The sequence below is a fragment of the Lissotriton vulgaris genome, chromosome 6 (assembly GCF_964263255.1).
Source record: "Lissotriton vulgaris chromosome 6, aLisVul1.2, whole genome shotgun sequence".
In the NCBI taxonomy this organism is placed as follows: Eukaryota; Metazoa; Chordata; class Amphibia; order Caudata; family Salamandridae; genus Lissotriton; species Lissotriton vulgaris.
The window spans coordinates 1,899,752,439-1,899,759,030 of NC_141694.1; the positions used below are offsets into that span (position 1 = coordinate 1,899,752,439).

Sequence of the window (6,592 nt, forward strand, 5' to 3'; positions counted from 1 at the left end):
AGTGGTAAACTGCTCAGACTCTTAAAACCAACAACAACAGGTCAGGAAAAAATAGGAGGGAGAAGAAAAAAGGTTGGGGATAACCCTGCAAAAAGGGCCACGTCCAACGTCCAACAGTCCTCAATACCTGGGTGTTTGAATAAGCCTATGTAACCAAAAGAAGCACAAATGCTAGAGGGAATTTGGAATGAGTAAAAAATATAACCCCAGTCAAGAGATCTGGTTTAAATCCATTGTTATTTGGCTCACTATGCCACGCCAGGTTAGACCCTGCCATATGCAAACCATTGGCTCTGCTCCTCATGGGAACAGTCCAGCTCAAGCTGCAAAGCCAGGTCCTCCCTGGACCAGAAACAAGCATCCTGGGACCAGTTTCGGGATATCAATCCTCATCTGTCAGCTTCAATCCAGTGCACAGTGAGCCTGGAAACCATGTCTGGGCATACTCTTGGCCTTTTATATGGTTCATTGACAGGGTGGGCTTTCCTATGGTACAGTGGCTGTTTGGTTCCCTTCTAATAAATGCCTTGTCACTTTCTGTACATTCATACGGTTACTTCTTCAAGAAAAATTTGTCACATTCTCCAGGAACTGTCCCCAAGTTTTGCAAAGCCATTCCTCACTTCAACACCCAACTCGCCCTTGCTTTTGAAAACTACATATTCTTAGGAGATCTCAACTTCCACACGGAAGAACTTAGTGATGCCAGCACTGACACCCTAATAGAAAGCATGAGCAACATCGGCCTCACCCAACTTATCATCGACCCAACGCACATCGTAGGGCACATGCTTGACTCCATCTTCATCTCCAGTGAAACAATCAAGTACCATGACACAGAACTCACCTGGACCGACCACTCCATTGTCCACTTCACCATCACAGGGCACAACGCTACAGAAAACAAGGCCAAACCACCCAGCAAAGCTCAGCGCAACTTGAAAACTGTCTCAAACGAGAACTGGAACAACACTTTCCATGCCAACTGACCAGACACAGCTCCAGACCTTAAACAGGCCATCAAGAACTTCACAGATTGGATCACTGACTATGTCACCCCAGCCGAGCCGAGCAAGATCAGAGAATCTGCGAAATGTGTCAACTTGTGTACCTTTGAACTTGAGACCTCTCAATGAGACTACTGTTGGTTAGAAAGAATATGGCGCACCAGTAAGGATCCAGTGCACTACACCACCTTCAGGACAGCGATCAACCACTACCACCTCCTCCTTAAGCCCTTCGCTGTGGAGTGTTTCCCCCCCGCTGTGCGGGGGGCCCGCGCGGCGCAGTGGTGCTGGTGACCTGCTTGGCTCGTCATGAGGCACAGTGGAGCTGCCCTCATGATGAGCTAAGCTCGTCACAACCACACCCGTTTTTGGAATGTTCAGCACAGCGGGGAAATGATCCCCGCGTGCGAACGTTCCAACGGCTGTGAAGAGCTCAGCTCGTCATGAGTACAGCTCAACTGTACTTCATGACGAGCCGAGATCGTCAGCAGCATGGGAGGGGTTGAACAAGAGAAGAAGAGTGCCCTCACATGCTGCATAGAGATCAGCTCAATTCAGCAATCCTGCTCCCACTGAGAATATCATAACTCCCTTCTTGGATCTGTGGGACATGCTTGCTGACTACTTACATCAGAAGATCGCAGTCATCTACAGGGACTTTGAAACTCAGCTCTCTGCAAGTGACAGCCTCGACATCCTCACACCCACTGACATTAACTCCACCATATTGGGATTCAAGGAAATGTCTCAAATGGATTGAATGCTACCTCACCAGAAAAACTCACACAATCAGACTCCCGCCCTACTCCTGAACCAAGGACAGCACCCCACAAGGATCCTCTGTTAGCCCCCCTTCTTCTACACTTACATGACACCCCTAGCCAACATTGTCAGTTCGCACAGGCTGAAGGTCATTTTCTACACCGACTAGACCCACCTCACTACCTCCAGAGACAACTTACATAGGCGACTGGCCAACATCACCAACTGGATGAAGCACAACTGCCTAAAACTGAACACAAACAAAACAGAAGTCCTCATCTTCAGTAACCATGCATCTCCTTGAAGCAACGCATTGGGGTAAGCAGAATCTGGTTTCTTCCCCTTCCCTACTAACCATGCCAGAGAATCCAGCATTATCCTGGACAACAAGCTCTCTATGAAGAAGCAAATCAACATGATCTCCGCCATCTGCTTCCTCACAATGCGAATGTGCCGCAAGATCTTTAGATGGCTCCCCACCAGACACCTGCATTCCGCCTCCCTCTTCCTAGCTTAAACTTCAACAGTCTAAAGCACCCGGCATGGAGGCCGCTCTTACTCCCACCTGGCAGCAAACACCTGGAATGAACTCCCCCTGCACCTGAAATCTGCCTCATCACTGAATCTGGAAAGGACTCAAGACTTGGCTCTTCAACTAATCGGCCCCTCCGAACTACAATTCTTCACCCAGCGCCCTGAAAACCTCACTGATGATTTGCTGCGCTTAATATCCATTGATTGATTTAGTCTGTACATTCATATAGATTTTTCTCAGTGGGGACTTTCTGATGCGGTTTTAACTCTCCCTTGCCGATACATGCCTTGCTAAATTCAGTGCGGTCTTCAGGGTTGACTTTTGATGTCGAGTTAGCTCTCCATTTATGAATGCATGGTCTCATTCAATACATTTATAGAGTTTCTCTCTTGTGTGAACATTCTGATATATTACATATTGTTTGTAATCGATCCCTTGTCACATTCTATTCATTAATAGGGTTTCTCTCTAGTGTGTATTTGTTTATGCTGCATTAGCTTATTCTTCCTCTGATGGACTTTATTAAACTCATTGGATTTCTTCTAATGTAGATTTTCAGATTTCACTTCAGTTTTCCATTTATTATGAATGTTTTGTGGTTTCAGTACATACATATATTTTCTCCCATGTGTGAACTTGCTGATCTTGTATTACATTTTGCTTTGTAATAAATCCCTTGTCACATTCTGTAAATTCATGTGGTTTCTCCCCATTGTGAAAGCTGATATTGCTTTAACGCTCCCTTCATAATAAATACCTTCTCACATGCAGTGCAGCTAAATGGTCACCCTCCATTTGGAATAAATGCGTTGTCACATGTTGTACATTTATGTGATTTCTTTCATGTGTGAACATTCTGATGTATTTTTAAACTTTGCTTTGTATTAACTGCTAAGTCGCATTCAGTACAGCCATGTCGTTTCTCACCAGTGTAGAATTTCTGTTGTAGTATTTATCCTTGCCTAGTAATAAAAGTCTTTTTGCATTATGTACATTCATAGGGTTTCTCTCCTACGTGGACTATCTGATGTTGCATAAGATGCAACTTTCTAATAAATGCCTTTTCACATTCAGTGCAGTTTAATGGACTCTCTCCGGTGGGGATTTTCTAATGTTGCTTCAGCTCTCCTTTGGTTATAAATGCTTTGTCACATTCAGTGCATTCATATGGTTTCTACCCAGCATGAACTCTGTTTCTATAGCTATTTATGTTTTATAAATGCTTTGCTACATTCTGTACACTGATATGGTTTCTCCCCAGTGTGGATTTTCTGAAGTAGTGTTAGTTCTCTCTTTGTTATAAATGCTTTGTCACATTTTGTACATTTATAGGAGTTCTCCCCAGAGTGGATATTTGATGTCGCTTCAGCTATGTTTTTTCTAAATGCTTTTTCGCATTCTGTACATTGATATGGTTTCTCCCCCCATTGTGAATTTTTTGATGTCGCTTTAGTTCTCCATTTCTTATAAATGCTTTGTCACGTTCTGTACATTGGTATGGTTTCTCTCCAGTAGATTTTATGATGTAGCTTTAGTGCTCCATTTATTATAAATCCCTTGTCATATTCTGTACATTGGTATGGTTTCTCCCTAGTGTGGATTTTCTGATGTCGCTTTAGCTTTTCATTTGCTATAAATGTTTTGTCACATTCTGTACATTTATATGGTTTCTTCCCAGTGTGGAATTTCTGATGTTCCATTAGATGTGACTTTCTGATGAAAGTCTGGTCACATTCTGTACATTGGTAAGGTTTCTACCCAGTATGGATTTTCTGATGTCTCTTTAGTTCTCCATTTCTTATAAATGTTTTGTCACATTCTGTATATTAGTATGGTTTCTCCCCAGTCTGGATTTTCTGATGTAGCTTTAGTGCTCCATTTATTATAAATCCCTTGTCACGTTCTGTACATTGGTATGGTTTCTCCCTAGTGTGGATTTTCTGATGTCGCTTTAGCTTTTCATTTGCTATAAATGTTTTGTCACATTCTGTACATTTATATCGTTTCTTCCCAGTGTGCATGTTCAGATGTTCCATTAGATGTGACTTTCTAATGAATGCCTGGTCACATTCTGTACATTGGTAAAGTTTCTCCCCAGTGTGGATTTTCTGATGTCGCTTTAGTTCTCCATTTCCTATAAATGCTTTGTCACATTCTGTACATGGGTATGGTTTCTCCCCAGTGTGGATTTTCTGATGTAGCTTTAGCGCTCCATTTATTATAAATCCCTTGTCACATTCTGTACATTGATATGGTTTCTCCCTGATGTGGATTTTCTGATGTAGCTTTAGCTTTCCCTTTGCTATAAATGCTTTGTCACATTCTGTACATTTATATGGTTTCTTCCCAGTGTGGATTTTCTGATGAACCTTTAGTTCCCCATTTGATATAAATCATTTGTCACATTCTGTACATTGATATGGTTTCTCCCCAGAGTGGATTTTCTGATGTTGCATTAGCGTTCCATTTCTTATAAATGCTTTGTCACACTTAGTACATTTATATGGTTTCTCCCCAGTGTGGATTTTCTGATGTAGCTTTAGCTCTCCATTTCTTGTAAAAGCTTTGTCACATTCTGTACATTTATATGGTTTCTCCCCAGTGTGGATTTTCTGGTGTTGCTTTAGCTCTCCAAGTGTTATAAATGCCATATCACATTCTGTACATTTATATGGTTTCTCTCCAGTGTGGATTTTGTAATGCTGCCTTAAATTCTTCTTCCTATGGAAAACTTTATTACATCCTGTACATTTATATGGTTTCTCCTCTACGTGGGCACTCTGATGCTGTATTAGGTCTTTCATGGCAAAGAAAACTTTTCCCAATCAGTCAAACAATATGGTTCTTCTCCAGTATGATTTTCTGATGTGGCACTTGCTCTTTCTCTCCCTAATAAATGTGTTGTCACTTTCTAGATATTCATACGGTTTCTCTTCTATGTGTTCTTTCTGATCCAGGTTAGCTCTTCCTTCGTAATGAGAACCTTATCAGACTTGCTTAAGTATGTCAGTGTGTTACTTCTTCAATGTATACCAGGTGATCCCTAAGAGCCAAGTACAGACCACATTGGGCAGTTTGGGTTTTCTGCTGTAGAAACAGACTTTGGCGAGGCATTAGCCTTCAAGGGAAGAATGTTCAAGGTGTACTGTTTTTACATCACTTCCTACACAAGTGATGTTTAATGCCTTTATCTTTTTTGCTCTTTACTGCATTTATTTCACGTGTTGGAAATTTTAAAAAAAAAACACTGGATAAGCTTAAATGGTGGGTCCATCACGAAAATCTATTGGCATTTAATGAGACATTTAATTGACCACATACACAAGTGCGCTGAAGAATTTCTAGATTACGCTTTCAATGTAAAGATGCAATAGGCAGAGCAAGGGCATACGATCCTTCCTTGACACCCTATCACGGAGTGTGGACTCAAGGAGAAACCAAGACTCCAGTTGAGTCTTTTGTCAGAGGTTCTGTGTAGATACATAAGTGTTGGTTTTGATGGGGCCAGAGACTCAGGATTTACGTCCAAATGTGCCTTTGATGTGAGAGGAAACTTCAAAGAGTGGTTTTGAAGTGCACCAGTATCTCTTTCAATCCAGTACTCACTCCAGTCTACCAAAGGGAGTTATCATTTCTTTGTATGGGGTCAGTCTACTACCCTGTGAAGGGTAAGAGTAGGCCCCTTCCTCCCATCTGTCTAGAAAGACCCATTGGGATGCAGATGGATGCAGATAAGTGCTAAATCACACCCAGTACTTACAGTGTCTGTAGCTCTCTAGAAGGAATACACAAAGGGGTCGGTCACCTAGGCCAGACGTGTATTAGAGACAGGGTGTAAGGCACAAAGAGAAGTACAAGCAGAGAAAAGTCCACTTTCTAAAAGTAGCTTTTCTAAAATAGTAATGTTAAATCCGATTTTTAAAAGTAAAGAGGATTTATCATTACCATTGCAAAGATATGAAACATGAAACTGCTACTCCTTTCCAATCAGGAATTACAGTTTAAAGGTATTCTAAGGAATTCCCAGTTCAAGCCAATGAGGGGAGTAGGCCTTACAGCAGTGAAAAAGTAATTTAGCTGTTTGTCACTACCAGGACATGTAAAACATAGAAGTATATGTTCTGCCTTTTACTCACATAGCGTCCTGCCCTTTGGGTTACCAAGGGCCTTCCGTAGGAGCGACTTATATGTATAAAGGGGGAGTTTTAGGCTTGGCAAGTAGCTTTAAATGCCAAGTCGAAGTGGCAGTAAACTTCACACAAAGGCACTGCAGTGGCAGGACTGAGAC

The 6,592-nt window shown here is 42.0% G+C and overlaps 1 pseudogene; it reads right to left on the reverse strand.

The window, feature by feature from the left end:
- Window positions 1–3,782: 3,782 nt before the first annotated feature.
- On the reverse strand, window positions 3,783–5,416 carry LOC147709836 (uncharacterized; annotated as a pseudogene).
- Window positions 5,417–6,592: the final 1,176 nt, after the last annotated feature.